The 25216-nt window shown below is 31.8% G+C and overlaps 1 protein-coding gene and 1 long non-coding RNA gene across 3 annotated transcripts in view; one reads left to right on the top strand and one right to left on the bottom strand.

Annotated features, from left to right (window-relative positions):
• Positions 1–2015: 2015 nt before the first annotated feature.
• The window catches only part of LOC148626907 (neuroglian-like), an 81377-nt gene continuing 58176 nt past the window's right edge, over positions 2016–25216 (top strand). The window contains exons 1-2 of one of the 2 annotated variants that reach the window (XM_088559169.1): positions 2016–2074; positions 22680–23069. The gene's annotated coding sequence lies outside the window, so the exon portion shown is untranslated. Of the gene's footprint in view, positions 2075–16107; positions 16260–22679; positions 23070–25216 lie in introns of those variants that run through there. The other variant, XM_088559252.1, reaches the window with a different exon arrangement.
• On the bottom strand, positions 17696–22675 carry LOC148626908 (uncharacterized). The gene is made up of 3 exons (XR_015918282.1): positions 22597–22675; positions 18444–18506; positions 17696–18067 (listed from the first exon to the last, which is right to left on the bottom strand). It is a non-coding gene; the product is annotated as an uncharacterized LOC148626908 (long non-coding RNA).

The following is a 25216-nucleotide window of genomic DNA, read 5'->3' as shown; positions in this document are numbered from 1 at the left end:
AGTAAGAGGAATGGATATGGTAAAACGCAATAAATGCACCGGTATGTTACCTAAATACTTATATATGAATAGTAAATAATTTCAGAGATCACCAAGTATAAACACACATTTAAGAAGCTCCGAAAGGTACCGACAACAATGTAATAAAATACATGGTAACATTACAATAACAAAACAAAACAAAAACAAAACAAACAACAAACAAACAACAAACAAACAAACAAACAAAATAAACTAAAGTAAAATAACGACACAAAGACACATTAATGACCAACATCTCCTGAATGTGAACTGGCGCATGTCTGTGGTGTTGTTAAACTAGTAACCCCCCCCCCCCCGCCGAGTTTGGGGTTTATTGGTATCACCCGTCTGTCCACATCTTTTGTAAGCGCATCTCCTTCTAAACCTTTTCATGGATTTCAGTGAAATTTTGTAGGAAGGCTGGGTATTATATGTACAGTAGATGTGCGCGAAGGAATATTCCAAAGGGAGATAACACAGGGTTTTACATGTTAAAATGTCGTAAGCGCAACTCCTCCTTAACTCCTAAGAGGATTTTAATGAAATTTTATGGAAGCTTGGATATCATATGTAGATGTGCATGAAGGAATATAGTAACTTTCGGAGGAATCCAAAGGGAAATAATCCAAATAAAGTGATTTACATGTTTAAGTCCCGTAAGCGCAACTCCTGCTACATGTAAACCACTCAAAGAATTTCAATGAAATTTTCTTTCCATCTGTAGCAAAATCCCTTCATTACTTGCGTATTGAGTTTTCATCATATCACAACACTTACGTTATGCCAGAGCTTGCCGTAACTACGCAGAATTTTTTTTATCGCGCTATACTTCGTACGATTGTGCTTCTGGAACAAGGTTCTTTTGCTACAAGATTATAGTCATCAGCTTGGTCATCAGTAGTGAAGTTTTATGGTCGTCATCATGAACTTATGGATCAATACGGTGTATTCATCTGCACCATGAAAACTGATTTGTTCAAAATGTCATAGTTTTCCTTTCCTCTTTTCGTTTCTAGAAAAGCAGAGGACACTTACTCTTTCGGTGCACCTGGTCCATGCTCCCAGTCTTTTTAGTGGAGTCCGAGTTGCTCACTTACTTTTGTTGCTTTGTGTGTATTATTTTTAGCGTGTTTTGTGTTCTTTGCTGTGTTTGTCTGTTTTCCATGTCTGGTCTTTGTCCCTGGGTTACATTCTTCTGGTTTCCGCTGAAATCTTGGTTCCCTTGATTACTCCTTCATATATATCACGAGGTTAAATGCATGTTTGTACTTATACTCCCACTATTTTCCGCCAATGTGATGTCAAAAGTGACATGAATGCTGAAACAGTTAATGGAAAGGATTCCTTCCACTCAAAAGTTAGTACAGCATTTCATGTTTGTGAGGAGGTAAGCCGCAATAAAAATTAACAATTTGGCAACGTAATCAGAGTCACCAGTTGTCGATTAAAAATTCCAGCCAATGGACGAAAAAGTTCTATCGCTTAGTACGTATGCAACGAAGTACAACGGTTTAAAAATATTGCGGTTTTTTTTCTCTACCTTTGACAACGTGCCTAGCCTGTACACAAGCGGAATGACAGAAAAACAAACTTTTTATTTCGTTAATTATCTAGAGTAAACTTATTGGATAAGATATTTTTGGACTGTAGCTGGGTCGCTTTTTACATCATTATTTTGTTCGCCAGTAAGCTTGTCTGATTGTTGACATTTTGGTTATTTCTATCTTTTCGTTTCGGCTAATTTCATTCATAATAAAGCGTTTCCCAGTTTTATGTTCCCTTGATTACTCTTTTAAAATCCATTTCGTGTTTAATTATAAGTGATGTCATAATCAATCAGAAGCTGTAATTAAAAGTCCCTGATTGAATGTGCTCCCTTAACCAGTTATTAAATTTTATTTGAGATTTTCTCGTTATGAAGCAAAATCTGAATTGCTTTATTGATCGATGAAATTCCGGAATTGAAAATGTCCATACCAACTTTGTGTCGCTGTTTACTTTTACTGTTTGAGAATCGAAGCACCGAAAGCAGCCGAATTTTTTTTAAGAAAAGGTAAAGCAAGATCAATTTACTGCCCTAGTAGAGTAGGTATTGTTATCAGAGGCTGCAAAATTAAACTGGACTAGATTTAAAGTTAATGTTTAGAAAAATACGAATTTGTTGTCTATATACTCGTTAAGACAATATACACATTTGATTTGTATGCTAACAAGTAATTCACTGTTGCTCAGTTGCTTCTGTTTAACAAATCTTCAAAACTTGTAAATGTGTGATAAAAATGTAATTACATATATTCTGTGATATATACTGTGTGTAATTAATTTAAAAATAACATTTTTTAAACATACATGTACGTGTACGTACAGTCCCTGAACGGATCTGTGCAAGTATTTGACCGATTGATGACCAATGACTGAATGATCCCCAACGGATTGATATAAATATTGGTATAAAAATTGACAAACATAATAACAGAATCTGTAAAATATTTGAACTGCTCAGTGGTAGTGTGATGCAATCACTGAGTCTGATGTATGGGATCAGGCTGATGGATCGATGACTGATCAGAAACTGATCGGTGATCAATGACTGTTCACAGTAATAGTTGCATGGATAGGTGTAACTTTAAGGGAGACATCACACAAAAAATTATTTTTTCAAATTTTGATATATTTGATTTATTATTCCTAAAACTACCCCTTGTAGTCACATTGTTTCATTGAAGTTTAAATGGTTTCAAAATCAACGGTGACCCCAGCCATGCGAATTTTAATTAGCCATGTAGTCATGTGACCGTGTTACATCATTATTTCCTCAACTGACAGTGAAAATATTGAAAGTTGTGGTTTGCCAGCAAATATATACTTACAGTAGTGTCATTTTAAAACACTTTTAGAAGACAATGATAAACAATGACAAAAATATTAAACTATTACATGTATGAAGACTAGACTATCGACAGTGAGACTACACAAATGCATACAAATATTTCATTATGTTCAGTCTTTCTACTTTCTAAATATGATTATCGCACTCATACACAGACCAGTGGACTGGTCTGCCTCATATATACAAGCTATTTTTGAAGATTTATTAATTTTTTCGGGGGTGTGTATACATTTTCAATGCACCTAAATGGTGATTGAGAACCAATGATGTAGCACTTCTATATATGGTAAGTGAGCTTTACTTCCAGTTTTTATTTATGCATATTAATTAGGTCGTTGTTAAAACACAGATAAATCATTCTCACTTTATTTACTCAGGCAAATGTGCCACACATGAGAATCATATGGTTTGCATCATATGATTATTATATAAATCGAGCACCATATGATAATCATGTTTCAGTATACATATGATTATTGCATGATAATCATGTTTTTCACATACATATGATTGTCATATGTTTTAAGCCAAAATTACCATATGAGAATCATGATTATCATATGTTCAATATCATATGATTGTCATATGATTACCATATGTTTATCATATATGAATTGAGCACCATATGATTATCATATGTGGCACATTTGGCTGTAGCTATAGCACTAACCTGATGAGAAAAGGTTTGTTACACTTGTACATGTATATAAACATACTAGTGTTTTTATAAATATAAACGTTTATAAACTGATATTTTTGTGTCACGTTTCCTTTAATAGTCCAAAAAAATTATGCTGTCTTTGCTTGGTCGACTCAATGAAGCATTAACATTAGATTAAAAAAATGTCCCAGCAAACATCATGATTATCAGGACTACATGAGACCAAGATTACCTCCAAAATAAGACTGTTTTGCCTATTATAATTAAGATTTCCTGATTTGTCAAAAGAAAATAATGAATATCCCATTTAAGATGAATTATTTCCCAATTGTTAGAGAGCTGTACTTGTATATGGTGTTTGTGTAAAAAAATACTTGGTCAAAATTACACTGTTTTTTTGTTATACCCCCTGCCTTGGAAAAGGGAGGTGTATTGTATTGTGTATTGTATAACATGTATATACAAAAGCCAGTAATATCACTTCCGAAGGATTTACCCTATAAAATTTATCATCAGGAGAAGTGACATCTTCAGTGTAAAATATTAATTATGTTCTTTTTTTGCCTGCTTTGACTTTAAATTATATTTTTATTGTCTCCCACATTTGTTGACTCCAGGTTTTATGTGGACCTTTTAACATCATGCATGTACATGTATCTGCAGAAAGTTAACAGGAAGGCCAAACATTTTTTTCTCATACACATGTACTTTGCATGTTGTCTAAATATTAGATTAGGGCCATTTGTGTCATATGACAAATTTTGGTATTCTTTCAGTATTGACAAACCAGAAGACCAACCAAGATACATGTACTGTTTTCATGTGTTACATGTACTTCTTTACATAGGAATTTGGTTCTATTTTCATGATTTTGTACTACAAGTATACAGGTACTTTTTTTTTCTTGTTTACATATTTTATGTTTGTAGAGTTCATGGATTTAATATCAGTGTTTTAGTTTAAAACTGAATTGAAAATTTGAGTTAGAAGGAAAATAATTTAAATTCGTGCTGGGCAGTTTCATGAATGGTACCAGTATTTAAAAAAAATACTTCCATAATACATTGTATGCTTTAATTTGGCTATTTGAACACTGAATGTTTTAGCTTCTAGGAGCATATTCTCTAAACATTGAACAAATATTTAAAATCTGTTTTCACTACTCTAAACTGATTCTTCAAGGAGCAAGTGTTCACTCAGGGATAATTGGAAACTTTTACAAGATTGCTCATCAGTTTTATTAGGACAAAGCCTGTTGATTTCTTCAGAAAAGTGACTCACCAAATGCATGCTTTGGAATGTGGAATCAGAATCATTACTGAATGAATTGACAATAAATCAGCTTTTTGTCACATAGATTCTGACCTATAGAAAGTTCACAACACACTTGAAGCATTTTATTGATCTTTAGAATTGTTAACCATTCAGAATTATTTGCATATTAATACAATTTTCATAAATTGGTTTCCCTGACTTATAAAGAATATTGTCTGGATCTGAATTACAGGCAGACATTTGAGAATTAGTCTCTCAGAAAATTATAAATAGACCTAAACAAAGAAGCCTCAGGGAAATCATTTGAGTCAATGGAATGATTGTGTCAGCAAACTTTTGGAAATTTTATAAAATATTGAAGAAATTATTCTCTCTATCTGTACAAGTATATGTCAATTCATGTCACATCTTCTTGCTTTCAGAACATAAAAAAATGTTTTAACCTGACTATTGGAGGTCGGTTGTCTTTGATTTTAGGAATATTCTTAACTTGCATGGTAAATGCCATATCTTCAGTAATTTTTATTTTTGGTACTAGCTAGGGCCTTGATCTCTTTCCTACACAGAACCCACTAAGCATTGCTATTAAATATCAATGGTTATCTTGCACTTTTAATATCCCATTTTAAATTTTATGACAGCCAGGTATTCTGTCTTACTCAGTACATTAAACGTAGTAATATTTATCTGTACACAAGTTTTCAAAGAAGGGGTTGATTATAATACCATGTTGGAGTTCCTGTAAGTATTATTTAGTAAAAAGCCATCAACTTTGGTTCACTGTGAAGACAGTGTACTGTAAGTTTCAACAAAATGTCTTAAGTTGTTTTGTTAGATCAACTTGATTTTAACTGATCAGAAAAAATATTTTATTTACATGGAGACCTTTAACATATAGGGGTATAATCATCTGATAAAGGTATGTTACTGGGGTTGTGATGATAACAAAAGTTTGATTGTACAGACATTTAAACATTACACTAGTGCAATCCTTGATGACATTTGATGAAAACCAACCATTTAATAATATACAAATTATGTCTAGATAGCTGAGCCACTGAAATAAATTGATATTGAAAGATAAAACTTTGTGGAAATATAAAATGGCTAATAAATATTAAATAACGTCCTAAACCTACTTTAGGTTATGGTTTAACTCAAGTGTGAACTTGTACCCACTATAATTTTATATTGACAACTAAAAACTGTTGTAACTTCTTCTACACTATGTGCTGGTGGTTTTGTCATCATTAAACAAACTTTTGGTCAGGTTCATGTTTTATTCAGTCACTACTGCTTGTACCATTTCATTAATTGGTAGTCTTCAATAGAAGAAAATATGAAAAAGAAAATAGAGATGGTAAGTCCAGTTATGATAAACTGGTTTATGCATCCATTTTTCTGGGAGTGCTTTTATAATGGTACCAGTATCGTATTGCATATCCCTGAGCGGGTGTACGTCAAAACATAAATATCATGCATTTTCTTTTTGCCTCTCTACAAACTAATGTTTTGTCAAAAGATATGAACAATGACTTATAAAATAGAGCAAACATCACACTGTAAGATGAAGAACTGTTTTTAAAGAAAATATAAAATAATAACAAAAAAATGTTCCGCTGAAAAGGTTGGTTTGATGAGTGCAAAACGAAAGTGAAAGTAGGGAAAATGGCTATTCATAGTTTAAGACTACTTTTCTGTCCGATCTTCGTGGACTGACCCTATTTTCTTTGCAGGAAATAATTTTTTCACATGTCCTTAGAAATGCTACATAAGTGAAAGTTTTATTGAATCAATTTACATATTTTTTAAAAATCAAAAAAATATGCACTTCACTATAGAAGTCTATGGGAAAATTAATACGATACTGAGACCTAGTAAGCCAGTTTTTCAAGTAAAGTTGGATATTCAGCAAGTGGTCTTAACCAGCTGAGAAAGTAGTACTCCAATGCAGGTAACACTTTTAAGATGAATTAGCCAATTTTTGAAATTGATTTTTTATGGTAGCTCAGTTTTTTTGCATTTTTGGTTAATCTTTACCAAATTTGGAAATACATTTTGTTTTCATGAATTTGTAGGATATCAGTTCAATAAAATTATTATCTTGACTATTTATGATGAGCATATCTATATTCAGGTAACCTGAAGCAAGTAATACTCCTACATAAAGGAAAGCTTTCAAGTTACAACACATTTTAAGTATGTGGTTAGGACTTGAAAATAGTCATTTTCCATACATTGCCTCTTATATATGAAAAAACGAATATTTTTTTAATTTTTTGTTTTTCTTCAAATAAATAGCTAAAATGAGTTGCCATATAACTGTGTGATTGATTTAAACACAGAAATGTCACAAAATTCGACAGCCAATTTTTAAGTGGACTTCTTTTAGTGGTTCAAATGGACAGATTCTAATGCGGCAAGAAAAATAATGGTGTTTTTTCATATAAAAACTGAATTTTATCAAAAAGTATCTAAAGCAGACAAATGTTATGATATTTATACCAGTAAACTATTTTTCTTGCATCATAGCTATCTGTTTTAAAGAAAAAAATCCTTTTCCTGTCATAATGAGGTCTATTTGTATCCGCCTGGGGTACCAAAATGGCTTAAAATCTGTATTTTCTGCATATGAAAAGCTATATTTGTTTAAAACTATGATATTGGTATCATTTTTTTCTGGATTTATTATAATTGAAATGACCATACTCTATAGTTTAGAACGGTTGTACCGGTTACATATACTTTACTTTAAACAAGAAGCTCCCTTGTGTTAAAGACAAAAAAGGGGGTTCGAATATTAATATTTCCATATATGGAACTCACAAGTGGGGATTAAATAATGATTTGGAACTCATAGTACAGCTTATGTATCTACCATATCAGAATAAACCACAAATTTGCTTAGTTTGACTAATGCAGCAGCTTTTTATCAAAAGTAATATTTTCTGGCAAACATTGAGATATTAGCTTTATGCCTGGAATAGGGTACCTACCGGTATATAAAAATTTCAATAGAAAACTCATGTTTGTAGCAGGGCAATGATATTCTGAATTTTCAGTATGAAAATGAATACTCTAGCAGAAAAACAACAACTTTTCTGATTATATTGACATGTTTATTAGTAATAGGTACCAGTATTGTATTGCATATCCCTTAGTGGGTGTACGTCAAAACATAGATGCTACTAAAATATAGTGCATTTTCTTTTTGCCTCTCTACAAACTAATGTTTTGTCAAAAGATATGAACAATGACTTATAAAATAGAGCAAACATCACATTGTAAGATGAAGAACTTTTTTAAAAGAAAATATAACATAATAACATAAAAATGTTCCACTGAAAAGGTTGGTTTGATGAGTGCAAAATGAAAGTGAAAGTAGGGAAAATGGCTATTTATAGTTTAAGACTACTTTTCTGTCCGATCTTCGTGGACTGACCGTATTTTCTTTGCAGGAAATAATTTTTTCACATGTCCTTAGAAATGCTACATAAGTGAAAGTTTTATTGAATCAATTTACATATTTTTAAAAAAATAAAAAAAATATGCACTTCACTATAGAAGTCTATGGGAAAATTAATACGATACTGAGACCTAGTAAGCCAGTTTTTCAAGTAAAGTTGGATATTCAGCAAGTGGTCTTAACCAGCTGAGAAAGTAGTACTCCAATGCAGGTAACACTTTTAAGATGAATTAGCCAACTTTTGAAATTGATTTTTTATGGTAGCTCTGTTTTTTTGCATTTTTGGTTAATCTTTACCAAATTTGGAAATACATTTTGTTTTCATGAATTTGTAGGATATCAGTTCAATAAAATTATTATCTTGACTATTTATGATGAGCATATCTATATTCAGGTAACCTGAAGCAAGTAATACTCCTACATAAAGGAAAGCTTTCAAGTTACAACACATTTTAAGTATGTGGTTAGGACTTGAAAATAGTCATTTTCCATACATTGCCTCTTATATATGAAAAAACGAATATTTTTTTAATTTTTTGTTTTTCTTCAAATAAATAGCTAAAATGAGTTGCCATATAACTGTGTGATTGATTTAAACACAGAAATGTCACAAAATTCGACAGCCAATTTTTAAGTGGACTTCTTTTAGTGGTTCAAATGGACAGATTCTAATGCGGCAAGAAAAATAATGGTGTTTTTTCATATAAAAACTGAATTTTATCAAAAAGTATCTAAAGCAGACAAATGTTATGATATTTATACCAGTAAACTATTTTTCTTGCATCATAGCTATCTGTTTTAAAGAAAAAAATCCTTTTCCTGTCATAATGAGGTCTATTTGTATCCGCCTGGGGTACCAAAATGGCTTAAAATCTGTATTTTCTGCATATGAAAAGCTATATTTGTTTAAAACTATGATATTGGTATCATTTTTTTCTGGATTTATTATAATTGAAATGACCATACTCTATAGTTTAGAACGGTTGTACCGGTTACATATACTTTACTTTAAACAAGAAGCTCCCTTGTGTTAAAGACAAAAAAGGGGGTTCGAATATTAATATTTCCATATATGGAACTCACAAGTGGGGATTAAATAATGATTTGGAACTCATAGTACAGCTTATGTATCTACCATATCAGAATAAACCACAAATTTGCTTAGTTTGACTAATGCAGCAGCTTTTTATCAAAAGTAATATTTTCTGGCAAACATTGAGATATTAGCTTTATGCCTGGAATAGGGTACCTACCGGTATATAAAAATTTCAATAGAAAACTCATGTTTGTAGCAGGGCAATGATATTCTGAATTTTCAGTATGAAAATGAATACTCTAGCAGAAAAACAACAACTTTTCTGATTATATTGAAATGTTTATTAGTAATAGGTACCAGTATTGTATTGCATATCCCTTAGTGGGTGTACGTCAAAACATAGATGCTACTAAAATATAGTGCATTTTCTTTTTGCCTCTCTACAAACTAATGTTTTGTCAAAAGATATGAACAATGACTTATAAAATAGAGCAAACATCACATTGTAAGATGAAGAACTTTTTTAAAAGAAAATATAACATAATAACATAAAAATGTTCCACTGAAAAGGTTGGTTTGATGAGTGCAAAATGAAAGTGAAAGTAGGGAAAATGGCTATTTATAGTTTAAGACTACTTTTCTGTCCGATCTTCGTGGACTGACCGTATTTTCTTTGCAGGAAATAATTTTTTCACATGTCCTTAGAAATGCTACATAAGTGAAAGTTTTATTGAATCAATTTACATATTTTTAAAAAAATAAAAAAAATATGCACTTCACTATAGAAGTCTATGGGAAAATTAATACGATACTGAGACCTAATTGGTAATTATTTTAAAAAAAAAAGAAAGAGACTGCTCATTTTAGAATGAATTGAGTTAATAATTCAATAAAACTCCACGCTATCCTTAGGGTTTATCATATAGTAGGTATTAAGTAGCCATGACTCATCCAGAAATCCATTGATTACTGATTCCATTGGTTGTAGGAAAAAGTATCTGTTGTCATAACATGTCATTAAACTGTCCCCAACATTATCATTCTACAATAACTTAGAAGCCTGACCGCATCTCCAGGTCAACAAAGGTCAGATCAACGCATGTCTCATCCATGAAAAGATCATTTCAAGAAATTGATAATTGCAATTTATGAAGGACCCGATCAATCTGTATTTTGCTTTTTCCTGACTCTTGATTATTGTGTTTTTAAGTAGTTTAAACTGTGTTTATTTGGATACCATGATTTAATCAATACTAACACAATGTTTGTATTTATTTTGTTGATCGTTTTCCATCAAGTTTTTATTTGATTGCGTGTTTAAAAGAAGTTTTTATTGAATCTCTTCAGTTAATGATTGTGTCCATTATGCACATCAAATCCTTCCTGATCTCAGAGTATTTCTAATTTGAAGGAAGTTTTAAATTGAGCAATCATACTCAATATTTAGAAATATTTGAATTATCAGCCATTCCATCTAAATTTCCATGAAGTAAGTGATTGTAATTTAAATAAAACATATAGATGGTTATTTGAAATATCAGGATGACATCTTTACTTGTGCATTATTAGAACTGTGAGTAAGGAGAATTTCATCATTAAATTTTCCATCTTCGCATGTAGCATTGATGCATTTTCTTCTTATTACCTCACCAGGCCAAAGGCCATTTGAGCTATAGCCATCACTTGGTGTCCATCGTCATCGTTGTCCTTAACAATTTTGCAAAACTCTTCTCATCTGACACTACTTGACCAACTGTAACCAAATTTGGTATGGATGTTCCTTGGGGCATCCTGCATAGAACTGTAATGGGTATTTTTGATTAGTTGAAAAACATGGATGCCATTACTTAAAATAGAACATAGTGATCAGACAGTAGTTTTATATATAAAACACATATATCTACAGAATCATTAGGTTTAGCCAAATTCTGACAGGATAAACTGTTCAGTATGATGAGCACTGTCTGTAGTCAAATTTTTGTGTTAAACTGTATAGCCATGTTGGAGTAATTGCCCTTTTTTGACATTTTTTTGTTATTTTTAATATTATTTCTTTCAAAAATCTTCTTATCTGACAGGTCTTGACCAACCGAAACCAAACTTGGTATGAATATTCCTTGGGGTATCCTGCATAGAACTGATATGGGTTTTTTGATTTGTTGAAAACATGGCTGCTGTTAATCAAAATAGAACATAGAGGTCAGACAGTAGTTTTTCGTATATATCTCCAAAACTGTTTGGTTAAGCCAAAGTCTGATAGGCTTAAAGTGTTTAGCATAATGAAATCTATCTGCATTTAAATTTTCATTTTAAACTGTGAAGCCATGTTAACAGTTCTGTGTTCAGCTTAGACAGGTTTATAGTCCTAGGTTCAGTTTAGGCAGGTAAATAGTTCTGTGTTAAGCTTAGACAGGTTTACAGTCTTAGGTTCAGTTTAGTCAGGTTTACTATTCTGAATTCAGTTTAGACAGGTTTACAATTCTGGGTTCAGTTGAGACAGATCAACAGTTCTTGGATCCATTTAGACAGGTTAACATTTCTGGGTTCAGTTTAGACAGGTTTACATTTCTGGGTCCAGTTAAGACAGGTTTACAGTCCTTGATTTAGTTTAGACAGGCTAACAGTTCTAGGTCCAGTTTAGACAGGTTTTGTTCTGGGTTCAGTTTATACAGGTAAACAGTTCTGGGTCCAGTTTAGACAGGTTAAAGTTCTAGGTTCAGTTAAGACAAGTTTACAGTTCTGGTTTCTGGGTTCAGTTTTAACAGGTTTACAATTCTGGGTCCAGTTTAGACAGGTTTACAGTTCTGGATTCAGATTAGACAGGCTAATAGTTCTAGGTTCACTTTAAACAGGTTAACAGTTATGTGTTCAGTTTAGACACGTTAACAGTTCAAGGTTCAGTGTAGACAGGTTTTGTTCTGGGTTCAGTTAAGACTAGTTAACAGTTTTAGGATCTGTATAGACAGGTTTACAGTTCTGCATTCAGTTTAGACAGGTTTACAGGTCTTGGTTTAGTTAAGACAGGCTGATAGTTCTGGGTTCAGTTTAGACTGGTTAACAGTTTTGGAATCTGTACAGACAGGTTTACAGTTCTGCATTCAGTTTAGACAGGTTTACAGTTCTGAGTTTAGTTAAGACAGGTTGATAGTTCTGGGTTCAGTTAAGACTGGTTTACAGTTTTGGATTCAGTTTAAACAGTTTTAGTTCGTGATTCCATTTAGACAGGTAAACAGTTCTGTGTTCAGTTCAGACAGGTGAACAGTTCTTGGTCCAGATTAGATAGATTCTGGGTTCAATTTAGACAGGAAAACAGTTCTGTTCTAGGTTCAGTTTAACAAGGTCTACAATTTTGGGCTCAATTTAAACAGGTTTACAGTTCTGGGTTCAATTTAGACAAGTTTAGTTCTGGGTTCAGTTCAGACTGGTTAACAGTTCTGGGTTTTGGGTTCAGTTTAACAAGTTTACAATTCTGGGTTCTATTTATAGAGGTGTACTGTTCTGGGTTCAATTTAGACAGGTAAACAGTTCAGTTCTAGGTTCATTTTAACAAGGTTTACAATTCTGGGTTCAATTTAAACAGGTTTACAGCTCTGGGTTCAGTCAGATTTTACAATAGTTGGGTCAGTATGTTGACTGTGCTGTTAAATGTGATTCGTGCTGGCATGTGATAACAACATAAGATTTGAGAAGGCATACAAATGTACTATGTATCCTAGATTTATGAAGCTCTATGTTATACTATAAATTGATAATGACTATATACCAGTTATGGAAATGCTCTCTATATATCTAATATGTTCCAATATAGGTTCAAAATTGGTTTGATATAGACTGCATCTTTGACATTTCATTATAATAAGGTCATTGTTTTATAAACTTGGAGCTATTAGCTAGAGTGAGGTAAAAAAATTCAGGAACCATATTGGTTTGTGAATAATTAATATTAGTTGATACAGATGTGACAATTTAATTTGGCCCTTTTCACGTTTGTTGTCTTCCATGGAAGATGTGTATTGATTGTAACCTTCACCAAACAGAGGGTCCTTTGTTTTCTGTGATGATAAACCAAATTCCCATTATTTTCATAGATATATAATAGAAAGTTTTATATGTATTTTATAAATGCAAATGTAATACAGTATGATAGAGAATATAAAATAAGTGTACACTTCAGAATGTTGAACAGGACACAGTCTCACATAAATGTACATGCTGCATGCTGCATTATATTCTGATTGTTGAGACATTGACATTCATACTTCCCAGTGTTCATTGATTGTCCTATGGTGGATATTAAATGCATTTCGAGATAATCATATTGAAACTCTGCCTTACATATCGGCCTGTCCTCCTACTTAGACACATTATTCCACATTCTCAGCCAACCAGTTGTCACTCTATTTACATTGTACATGAAAGATAAGCAAGTGACTACCAGTTTTACAGTCATTGGTGTCAGTTAGCCAGGGAACCTGCAATACCCTACCCATACACTTAAAACAAAAACTGGGACATTTTTGGATTAAAAATGTTATAAGAATGTTTTCTGAAATTTATTTCTATGGTTGCAAATTAATTTGTAAAAATCACTCTTTTAAAAATTTCTGATGTACTGCACACAATCAGGATGGATTGCTCTGATGTTACTAACTTTATGAGTGCCACTTTATCATCATTGTAAAGTCAAAGTGAATTGAATATATAATACTTAATATTACTTCTGATGTATGACAGTTATGATAATATCAAGATGATACACTACTTGTCATTTGAAGATTTTTTTCCTGCTTCCTCATTGCAAAAAGGGGATTAAAGAGATAATTTTCTGTTTCAAATCATGAGGCCTGAGTGATGTGTAATATAAAATAACCTTCAGAATTTTCTCATATAAAATTACATTTTGTTTTTGTTTGGATATAGCACCAAATAATTTTGAATGTGTTTAAATCTGTTTGCCTGAAAAAAAATATTTTTGTACTTTTTACTTTGGTTACATTGGTCACTTGATAATTGGTGTAACATTGGAGTTCTTATAAACCATGTCCTTTTCCCATTCTATAGTTCCTATGAATAATTATACTATGAGGTACATGTATGTCTTAGTGAACAGTGGCTTACACTTTTGTACGGTAGCTTTATAGAAAGGTTGGTAGTGTAGAGAGACCAGTGGCATAGTTACAATGTATATTAAGAAGCCAAGGCTTCAACAAGCTTGCAACAGAAATCAACCAGTGTACATCCCTCCTCCTTTTCTCACATTGATTTGGCCCTGGCTATGCCACTGGAGACAAATATTGATAGCTCTTATGAATTTCCAGGTCTGTTTTGGTATTCATAAAAAGTTGTATACATGTACAAAATGTATGTAAAACTGGATGTATTTCTTGTAGTCAGAATATAAAAAAACCAATTAATTTATGATGATGAAATTCTTCACAGGGTATTCTTGTACAAGTCCTAAATGAACTCTATCATTGGTTCAAATTTGGTAATGATATCTTGAAAGATGATCAAAGATAATGTTGGAAGTATAAGAAACAATAGAAAAACAATAACTTTTTTCTAATATAGGGAAAGACCACATTCAATTTTATGTAAATACATTTTGTAAATATGAAGGCTTTTTTATGATTCTAGTTTAATTTATTTTTCACACTTAACTTTAAAGCTTTTTGATTTCAATAGAAAGATATAGTATAATTCTATTTATTTACATTATTAAGCTAATATTGTTGAAATGTAGATTTAATGGACAGCAGTTTACAAGGTAATTGTGAAAAAGATGGTAGTTTTTCTCACCTTTATATACCTACAAGTTAGACCATTATTATTACACACTTAAAGATAACTTTACTGACTTACCACATACACTTACAATACTGACATACCCATGTTCTAGGTGTACTTTTTTCTGGTAATTAGAGGTATTTAATAAAAATCATCTACCATTGAAACCAGAACGACTATCTTTCCTGAAATATTGACTCTTGTATTTGATATAACCAATATTGGGTTACACTTTAAAATCAATTTTGTTTACCAAAGTAGTATTACATGTAAATGCAAATTGCTGAAATAGCTGAAGTGTTAGGAAAATAAATTACAATTATGTAAAAAAAAACTACTAAAACAGCTGACAATTAATCCAAACCAAAAAATTTACTTATTAAGAAAACAAAACAGTGCTGTCATTTCATTCCCTTCTAAAAATGTACTTTCAAAATTAAAAATTTTAGTGGTTATGTACAATTATTTTTGCAATTTCTTAATATTACCAATGTATTTTTGATTCATTGATTAAAAATTCTGTCTTAATAATTTTAAAAGTTAATGATTTGAGCTTCAACCAATTAATTAGGATTACAGCCCAGGGCATAATTAAAAGATATGTAATATGTAATATTAATTCAACGCTGGGTTCTTGGGGCTAAAGAACTAGTAAACATATCGTTCATCATTGTTGGAAATACAAATGACTATAAACCAATAACATTAGTTGTTGTCCAAGTCAATGCAAACCAGAAGGTATGTAACCCTACCTGACTCTTACACTGGTCTTTAATAGAGACATGGTATTTTACTGTGAAAGATGAAGGTAACAATGTAAATAAATAATACTTTGTTATAAGTATTTACCATGTTAAATGTACAATCCTGGTTATGTAACAGACCATGTCAAACACAGCATGTAGTGGTACCAAAGGTATTAAAGTATAACAAATTAACCTTTTAGTAATGAAGTCCGGTCCCTTGGGTAGTTCTGATGACCAGAAACCCCAGCTGTCCAATCTACCATGCTACAGTGAGTCTGGACATTAAATCTCATGAATTATCAGAGTGTAGTCATTATAGAAAGTTATTGGAATGAATAAAGAGGACTTACATTAGAAAGAATTGATTTTCTTTTGTTGTGAGTAAGAATTAATATTTAGTTACAATTGATTTGTAGAATAGATTATGATAAATGCTATAAAATTTTGTTTAAATTTCTGTCATGATATTTTGTTTAACAATTGTATTAATGTTGTTTAATCAAAGAAATGTGATTGTTGAATGAAATAAGGGAGGCTTAACCTGCTATACATTACAACATATAAATAACATCAAATGAAAAATTCATGTTTGTAAGCTTGCTGTTTATCATTGAAAGCTCCATTGTATGGATGTGTTTAGTAGCAACTTTTAATAACATTGGCCTACTCCTTTTAGGCTTTTATGTGGACAATTAACAAATTACTTCCAGTTTTATGACCCTAAAGTTATTAGAAAATGCAGGTGTAAATGATAAAATCATTCAGGTGAACTAATCAATAATCACTGGCAAATCAATTTGGTCTTTATCTTTTTATCTCCAAATGACATATGCTGCATGTCATAATTTTGGTTGATTATTGAGTTTCTTGTTTATATTGTAATTTAGCAGTTTATTTTAGTTTGTGATATCTACCTGGCTAATGGTGTTCTGTTTTGTTAGATTTTTGGTGATAATTACATAGGACAAAGTAACAGCTTTAGACATTCTCTTTTTTCTGCCCCTGTCTTTAGTGATTTGGCATTCAAATTGTACAAATGTCCCTTAACATATGTATCTCCATACTTGCATTACTAGAACTATACAATCCTTCATTGCTTTTTTTGTCAATCCAAATATTCTTTCTCAACTTCTATAGAAAATCAGTCAAAAAGTGGACATGTAGGAATGATATTGAATTTGATATATCAGTGTAAGTTCATACACATCCTTTGTATTATTTAATAACATTTGAAGGTCAGTATTCTGTTCATGATGTATATTGTACATGCACATCTGTTCTCTGTGGAAAGTACATTGTATATGCTTTTCTCTTCTCTAGAGAAGTAAACTGTACATGTACATACACCTCCTTTCTGTACATGAAGTGTATTGTACATATATCTCTATTCCATACATGATATATATTATACATTCACCTTTTTCTCTGTGAAAAGTACTTTGTATATGCATTTCTGTTCTCTATAGAAGTAAACTATACATGTACATGCATTGTATGGGAGATACAATGTACTTTAATTCTGTATATGAAGAAGATTGTACTTGTAGCACCTCTATTGTCTAGGAGTAACTGTGCTTTATGGCATCATTCTCCTAATGAATGTAATAAAGATAAATTAACATCAAATAGTATCCATGTGTGATGTTGTTATGCCAAATATTTGTGCTGTTACATCCTATTCTATGCTGAACAAACATAATGATGTAATATGTGTTGGTACAGATATTGTAGAGTCTGTAATAGAACATCAAGATTAAATTTTGTGTTAAAAAATAGATTTATATGTGAAAAAATCATGATGTGTTTTGTCAATTTCAAACTTTCAAAATATGTTTCATGTCATCTTGTACAAAAGTTGCAGAATTTTATTTATATAAAGGATAAAAAAACCATAGTAAGATAAGAACTATTATTCAGAAAGCAATACATCTGTGAAAACATTATTTCTTTTTTTTCAAACATGATGCAGCAGCAATATACATTTCCAGTGAGTCATGGGTCAGAGAAATCCCAGAATTATGTTTACTTCTAGTCCAGTAATGATTGGGTTAGTGTAGTCCATCATTGAATGCCTATTTCCTGGTGGATATATGACAATTGACCAGTTCTAAATCACCATTCCTTCCGCTTCGATTGTTACTAATGGTTTCAACCATTCAGTCAATTGATGAGCTTCCTATGAAGTCTGTGTGAAGTAAAACATATTTAGAATCTGTAGGCTACATTTAGTTGTAATTGCCTTCATTGCTGACTGGATATTGACACAATACAAATTTCCGCTCATTTAATAGGATCTTCATTTGAATAAATTTCTGCATGTAATAACTTTTGTGACAATTTTAATATTTTAAGAGCATGTGCTTTCAATTGTGCATACTTCTAGAGAATATTTTTCTAAATATGAAAAATGAATGAATTATTGATACAGTAATGAAATAAACCCCTCAGTGCTTAGTAAAATTGGAAATGTTTTTGTACAATGAAAATGAAAAACTGCTATTTTGTTTTGGAATACAATCAATATTGAGTGTTTAAATGTGTATTCCTCCTTTTAAACTCACCTGGTAGTTTGTACTATTCTTCGTAAAAGTCTGGTGGGTTGATACTTTGTTGTTATAGATTTTCTGAAAGCAAAAGGTATTTCCGAGATTCTTAGTCTGTAGTTGGTGACAATCATATCTCAAGAAATAAAATAAGAACTTCTTTCTGGAGAAACCTATCACTGTACATGCCATCTAGTCTTTATACCTTCTTTATCTAGTGGTAATAAAAAATAACCACATCTTTCTACATGGTGTAGAATTTTAGAATAAACCAATCTTCTAAATATACTTACTTGATCAATATTGACAAGAAAATAGTATTACAACAGAGAATCTGAGCAACAAATTTACTTAATTAGATTTTTTTGCAAGTCTCTACAGAATTGAGATAATTGAGATTATATTCTGAGTTTCTGTTTTGTACTTTGTTAGGCCTGTCATCCTATAGATGTATTGGGGGGAGAGATTATCACAGGATTCTTCTCAGACAAAAGTCCATTTTGTTTTTGGGTAATGGAGATAATTTAAAGCGGTTTTGTATTGAACAGACATTGACTAGCATATAAAAATCATTAATTCTTATTCCCCACAGTGTGTAATTTTTCCATTGAAAAACAAAACAGCTGGTGTAGAATAAATGCCTCAGATATGAAATTTCAGGAATCATGGAATTTGACAAGCAGTTAGAATTGCTTCTTTGCTTTAGCCAGCAATACGTGTTTGAAAAACTCTCTAACAGACTGCAGGTTCTGTCCTCTAACAGACTGTAGGTTCTGTCCTCTAACAGACTGTAGGTTCTGTCCTCTAACAAACTGTATGATCTATCCTCTAACAGGATCTGTCCTCTAACAAACTGTATGATCTATCCTCTAACAGGATCTGTCTTCTAACAGACTGTAGGATCTGTCCTCTAACAGACTACAGGATCTGTCCTCTAACAGACTGTAGGTTCTGTCCTCTAACAAACTGTATGATCTATCCTCTAACAGGATCTGTCCTCTAACAGACTGTAGGTTCTGTCCTCTAACAAACTGTATGATCTATCCTCTAACAGGATCTGTCCTCTAACAGACTGTAGGATCTGTCCTCTAACAGACTACAGGATCTGTCCTCTAACAGACTGTAGGTTCTGTCCTCTAACAGACTATAGGTTCTGTCCTCTAACAAACTGTATGATCTATCCTCTAACAGGATCTGTCCTCTAACAGACTGTAGGTTCTGTCCTCTAACAAACTGTATGATCTATCCTCTAACAGGATCTGTCCTCTAACAGACTGTAGGTTCTGTCCTCTAACAGACTACAGGATCTGTTCTCTAACAGACTGTAGGTTCTGTCCTCTAACAAACTGTATGATCTATCCTCTAACAGACTGTATGATCTATCCTCTAACAGACTGTAGGATCTGTCCTCTAACAGACTGCAGGTTCTGTCCTCTATGTATAATAGTTAACTGCTACATCATTGCTGTTGCTCAACATGAGCAGGACAAATTACTTGTAGGCAGTAAAATAGCCTCTTCTATGTTCCATATAAAGTGAGTAATTTTGTCATGACTTTGCTCATCAGGGCAGCTAAAAGTAATCTGTTACCCATCACTTCTACTGACAGGCTTAAGCTTCTCCAGGATACTGGCATGGAATACAATATCCAATATTGATTCTTATATTGTACATATTGTTTATAAAGCAGCAAGATGATATAGAATGTGGGTAGAATCAATATCTATAAAAGGTTAAAGGCTGAATGTGATAAAATCTGAGTCATGGCACAGGTATTTACTCAGATAGATATTGTCTTATTGTTCTGAGGAAATAAAGTTCTTTTTTATTCCTTTTGTGCCTGTTGCTTCATTGCCAAGGTCACTTTTTACTTTGAATGTAAACTATTTGGGACTTCAATGGCATTTCATGCTTTCAGGGAAATTGTGATGACAGCAGATAGTGTCTTTGGCCTCTAGTCTGATGCCCCAGACTAGTAGATTTTGAATTGGAATTGTAATTTTCTTTTGCCATTGGTCCGATTGGACTAGTAGAAAAAAATTTCCCCATTTTCTTTTTCCTTATAATGTCATTTTTTAGCTTTGATGGATGGATAGTAATCAGCAATTTATTCTTGTAAACAAACAATCATTGAGTTTTCACAAGATACATTTGGTAGAATAAATAAAATTTTGAACCTCCCAAGTATTATTTTATTTTGGACTAGCAAATCAGTCTTTGAACTAGTGAAAAATTTTGTATACTAGTCCTTTCAACCAGTTGCTTAAAATGTTTTGGTGCAGACTGTAACATTGTCTTTAATATACTTTTAATAGAGACCTTGCTTTGCTGGAAAGAAACTGGGGTCATGATGTGACTTCTTACACCAAGCCAATGATTTGGCACCAAACTGTCAACCTTTCCAGACATAGAACTAATCTCATTACCCATTCCTAGCTTGTGTAGATTGATGGCCTGTTGAAACCTGCATCAGTAAAATTGGCAGCATGTTGATGAATTATTCAGACTTGCAACAATTACTTGATATAGATTGGTCCCCAGGGTCCAATGGTCAGTGAAGGCTTACTGGGCTGTGACAGATTAGGCTCCATAGAACTGTCCATGCCCATTAATCAGAAACATGTACTAATGAAGTTTAAGTGTGAAGTGCATGTGAATTAGATTAGATATGAGGAGGGCACCTGTCATTCCTCAGTGATGTTATATTGTCATTAGATTGCCTGTGTTTGTCAGTGATTCAAGTTTATGGTACTTTCATTGTGGTCAGTTTTATTGATGAAATCCATACATACAAACATTACACCTTGTCTGAACTTCAGGTTATTTTACTACTATATATTACACAATGGTAGCTGTAATTCATGCTATTACAAATTGAAGTTAATTGAAATTAGACCTCATGTGGTCTTTAACAAAACTTAAGAATAAAAGAGACAGCCTAACTTTTATTAAATAATTACAGATTGAAGAGTATAACAGAATAAAACATACAGCATCACACCTATCATTTCTTGAACTAATGTGGAGGAATTAGTATCAGAGAAAAAAAACTTTATATCTATCAAAAATACATTTAAAATATTAGGTGATTATTTATTTTTAGATTAAAAGAGAAGTGAAAATTCATTTATGTTTTGTTTTTACTAAGAGTGAAAACACATGGTATTTCTAATATGTATTCAGTCAAATATTTTGCTTACTTACTGAAGCATGAAATGAATTTTTTTTCATGTTTCTGTGAAGCACAATTAAATCTATTAGTATGTGTTGCCAGTAATTGATTGGACAGATAGTTGCTTAGATAAGTAGTATTCTCTGTAAAAAACATGTCCATCTGTCTACAAGATGTAGGTATTCAAACGAAAAATTCTTCTGTCTTACAGAAATCTATTTATTTTTTATTGACCAATAAGCCATAAGTCATGTTCATTGAAGTTTAAGGAGCATATTACCAAAACAGTTTTCAAGTGTATGTGCACTGATCTTCAATGGTTCCAGATGATGAGTTGTACATGTACATCTCATGTAAACTTTTCCATAAACCAAAAGATTTCCTCAATTTATTTTATATTCAGTTACATGTTACTTGTATGTGTGCGTTAAGATGCAGTATCCCTGTTTTACTCTGGTGTCTTAAAACTTTTATACACTAAATTAATATTCAGTAGATATTACAAAAAAAAAGTCAACATTTTTAAGCATTTAAAGAGATATTCGAGATGAATTTTCACCGAAATTTTGTAAATATATTATAAAATATTAATCCAAACACATATTATACATTGTCATCATTATAAAATGAAAAGGCTTGTGAAAAAAATGTTCTGAAAAATTTGATTAACATAATTTTGCCCATTCTACCCATGGTTGACCCTATATGATATAAACCTACAAGTAAATTCAATATTATTTATAATGACTATAAATTTTGTAATGTGATGCAAGTAATTTTCTGTATTGAACAGATTATCCATTTAATAATACAATATATAACTGGAAATTGTAGCACATTAACCTATCTGTAATAACACCACAATCAACTAACATGCAGGTTCTTATTGATTTCAGATAGTGAAAACACTCAGTTTCTAAAATTTCTCTAAAAATGTATATATTGATCTCTTTTGGTGGTAAACTCATTAACATAATTATCCAGAAAAGAGTGACTTACTACATCATTGCAGTTGATATTCTACAATCAGTCTTGCCTATGTTAACAATTTTTTTTTACTGATCTAATTTAATGATTTTTAGGTGTAACTATGTCCAAGGGTTTTGACGATAGAATTAAATATTCATCAGTTGTGAGTAATGGTGTATAGGCATGCTTGGTAGACATCGTTATTGATGACTACGACATCTATGATTCTAGTTGTTGCTGAAGAGGAAGGCTTAATCATCTCAATACAAGGAAGGCTTGTTGACTGAGATATTAACCACATTTTTCTTTAAGGAGGCATTTAAAGATATTTTTTAGCTAGGATTGTAGAGAGAAAAGACATATTTTGATTATTTGTTTTGTTATTTGGATTAGGATTTGTGTTGGATTAAGTCAGTGTTTTGAATTGTACATGTGATATTGGATAACTTTACACAGGACAGTGATTACGGAAAGAGTAATGAAGTCAGGATAAGATCTATAAGGTAAGGTCAAAATTAGTCTGTGTAATTTGTTAAACAGTCATTATATCCATCTTTAATGTCACTGGCCAAGTATAAGTCATGTGTCATTGTCAACAAGCAAAGGAAAAAAAGCACAAATCAAGAAAATATTTCAGATTTTTTCTGCTATTATAGAGAAGCTTATGTTTTTCCATATTTTGTGTACATGTAAGATTTTAAAATCATGTATCTTTATTGCCATGTAGCATGTCAATTATTTTCATCCACTGCAGAAGAATAAATAAGGAGTTTATAGGTGTATGATCTTTAACATTGAGAATGTTGTTGGAATTCAGATGTGCATTAAATTAACATCTTTAATTAGTTGAGTGCTTCTTGGTTAAAAAGGTGTGAATTATTGGTTAAAAGGGCACAAACAATACAAAAACTAATCAGTAAAGAAAGAAATTTTTGCTATAACTCTTTTTCTATCCCTACAAATAAATAATCAAATGTTTTAGTTGGAAGACTGTTATTAAATAAAGGTATGATTGATTGATTGATTGATTGTGTTTAACATTCTATGTTATATATTTCAAACACTTGTTTCAGAACAGAATGTTAAATCAAGAAGCTTCTGTACTAGTCCAGACATGCTGCATGTCACCCTATTTATCACTCTATCTTCTCTATACATTGTACTGAAGCAGTAACTACCAAATCTAGTCTTTGGTGTGATTTGGCCAGAGAACAAACCCATGTCTACATGTGCATGAGGCAACCATGCTTTAACAAGACCATTGAGGTGGTCAATAAACCTGTGATATTTTTACTATTTTTATGATAGCTATTCCTGAGTCCAGAACAAATGGAAAGATGAACTTACACGTACCCTTTTTGCCCAATTAAAACTGATGTTGACTGTTGATGAAGTGTCTGTTCTGAAGGTTTGCTCTTAAAATTACCTAGGCAACTAATGGAAAAGTACATGACTATACATAGCATATCTAAGTAGGATATCTAATCAGAAGCTGAAGCTGTTTTACTCTGTATTATTTAGATTAAAGTTGATGTTAGAATGTAGAATATAGTTGCCATATGTGGTGGCTTAATTTATTATGTTTAGACAATTGATATATAACAGAGTCAAATGACAGATTATGTTGTTAGTCTTATTGTACTTGGCACATGTGGGCTCGAGTGACATTTTATAAATGTCAACAGAATTTAACAATGATGCCAACAAACTCTGGTGGACTTTGACAGGCCATTCATTACGTATAGTAGTGGTATTCATCAAACACTGGCAGCCCAGTATACAGTGACCACTAGTCAAATTAAAAAGTAAAAATGGACTTGAGTGGCTGGAAGAGAAATTTTGATAAGTTTTTATTGGAAAACTGTTGAATTTGATGGTATTGAGCTTGTAGCAGTAAAATGCTTTTGGCACTAACTGCTCTCTTGAGACTCTTGGTTAAGTAACATGCATTTGTCATGGATGGAGAGTGAGAAGAAACACAAATAATGATGGTTGAATATATAAGCATATTTTTGTCCCCAGCTGCAATTCAAAGTAGGTCTATAGAATTTGGCTTTTCATCCGTACTTTTTGTGAATATGGTTTCCAGTGCTTCTGAAATATTTCATGCATTTTTGTGAAAGTTATACAAGTAGGCCATGTAGAGATAAGGAATTTTGTGGGTTCAAGTTTAAGGTTATATCCTAGTTTTGTTTTTACACTAATAATTTTTTCTGCATAGTCTTTCAATTATAAACATTTGATTTCATTTGACTTTTTTAATTATGATGGTGATATTTTTATGAAAAAAAAGCATTAAGCATAGCAGTTTTAGCCATGTGTATGAATGTTTCACTTTTTTACTGAAGTCTTGTAAGTGAATTCTAGGAAGTGATACATTGTTCTTACAAGTAAGTTGACTGTATTGAAAAATTGAAAAGTACATTTCTTCTGCACTGAAGCTTGCCTCTTACATGCAAGTCTGCCCTAAGTAACCTGGAGTTAAGGAGTTTTTAAGGATTGCTTGTTCATATGAATGTTATGTGTAACAGTTCTTGAATGATGTTTTGTAAAGCATACTTCCAATTAGTTTTCAGTTGCCATCTGAATTTGACAATCAAATAAATTGATTTTTCAGCCTATTATTAATAAAGCTTACTACACATGCATG

The sequence above is a fragment of the Perna viridis genome, chromosome 1, assembly GCF_037379345.1.
Source record: "Perna viridis isolate PV_CMFRI_1.1 ecotype Kerala chromosome 1, ASM3737934v1, whole genome shotgun sequence".
Classification (NCBI taxonomy): Eukaryota; Metazoa; Mollusca; class Bivalvia; order Mytilida; family Mytilidae; genus Perna; species Perna viridis.
Note: the sequence above shows the minus strand (reverse complement) of the source record. Positions and strands in the feature narration are given on the sequence as shown.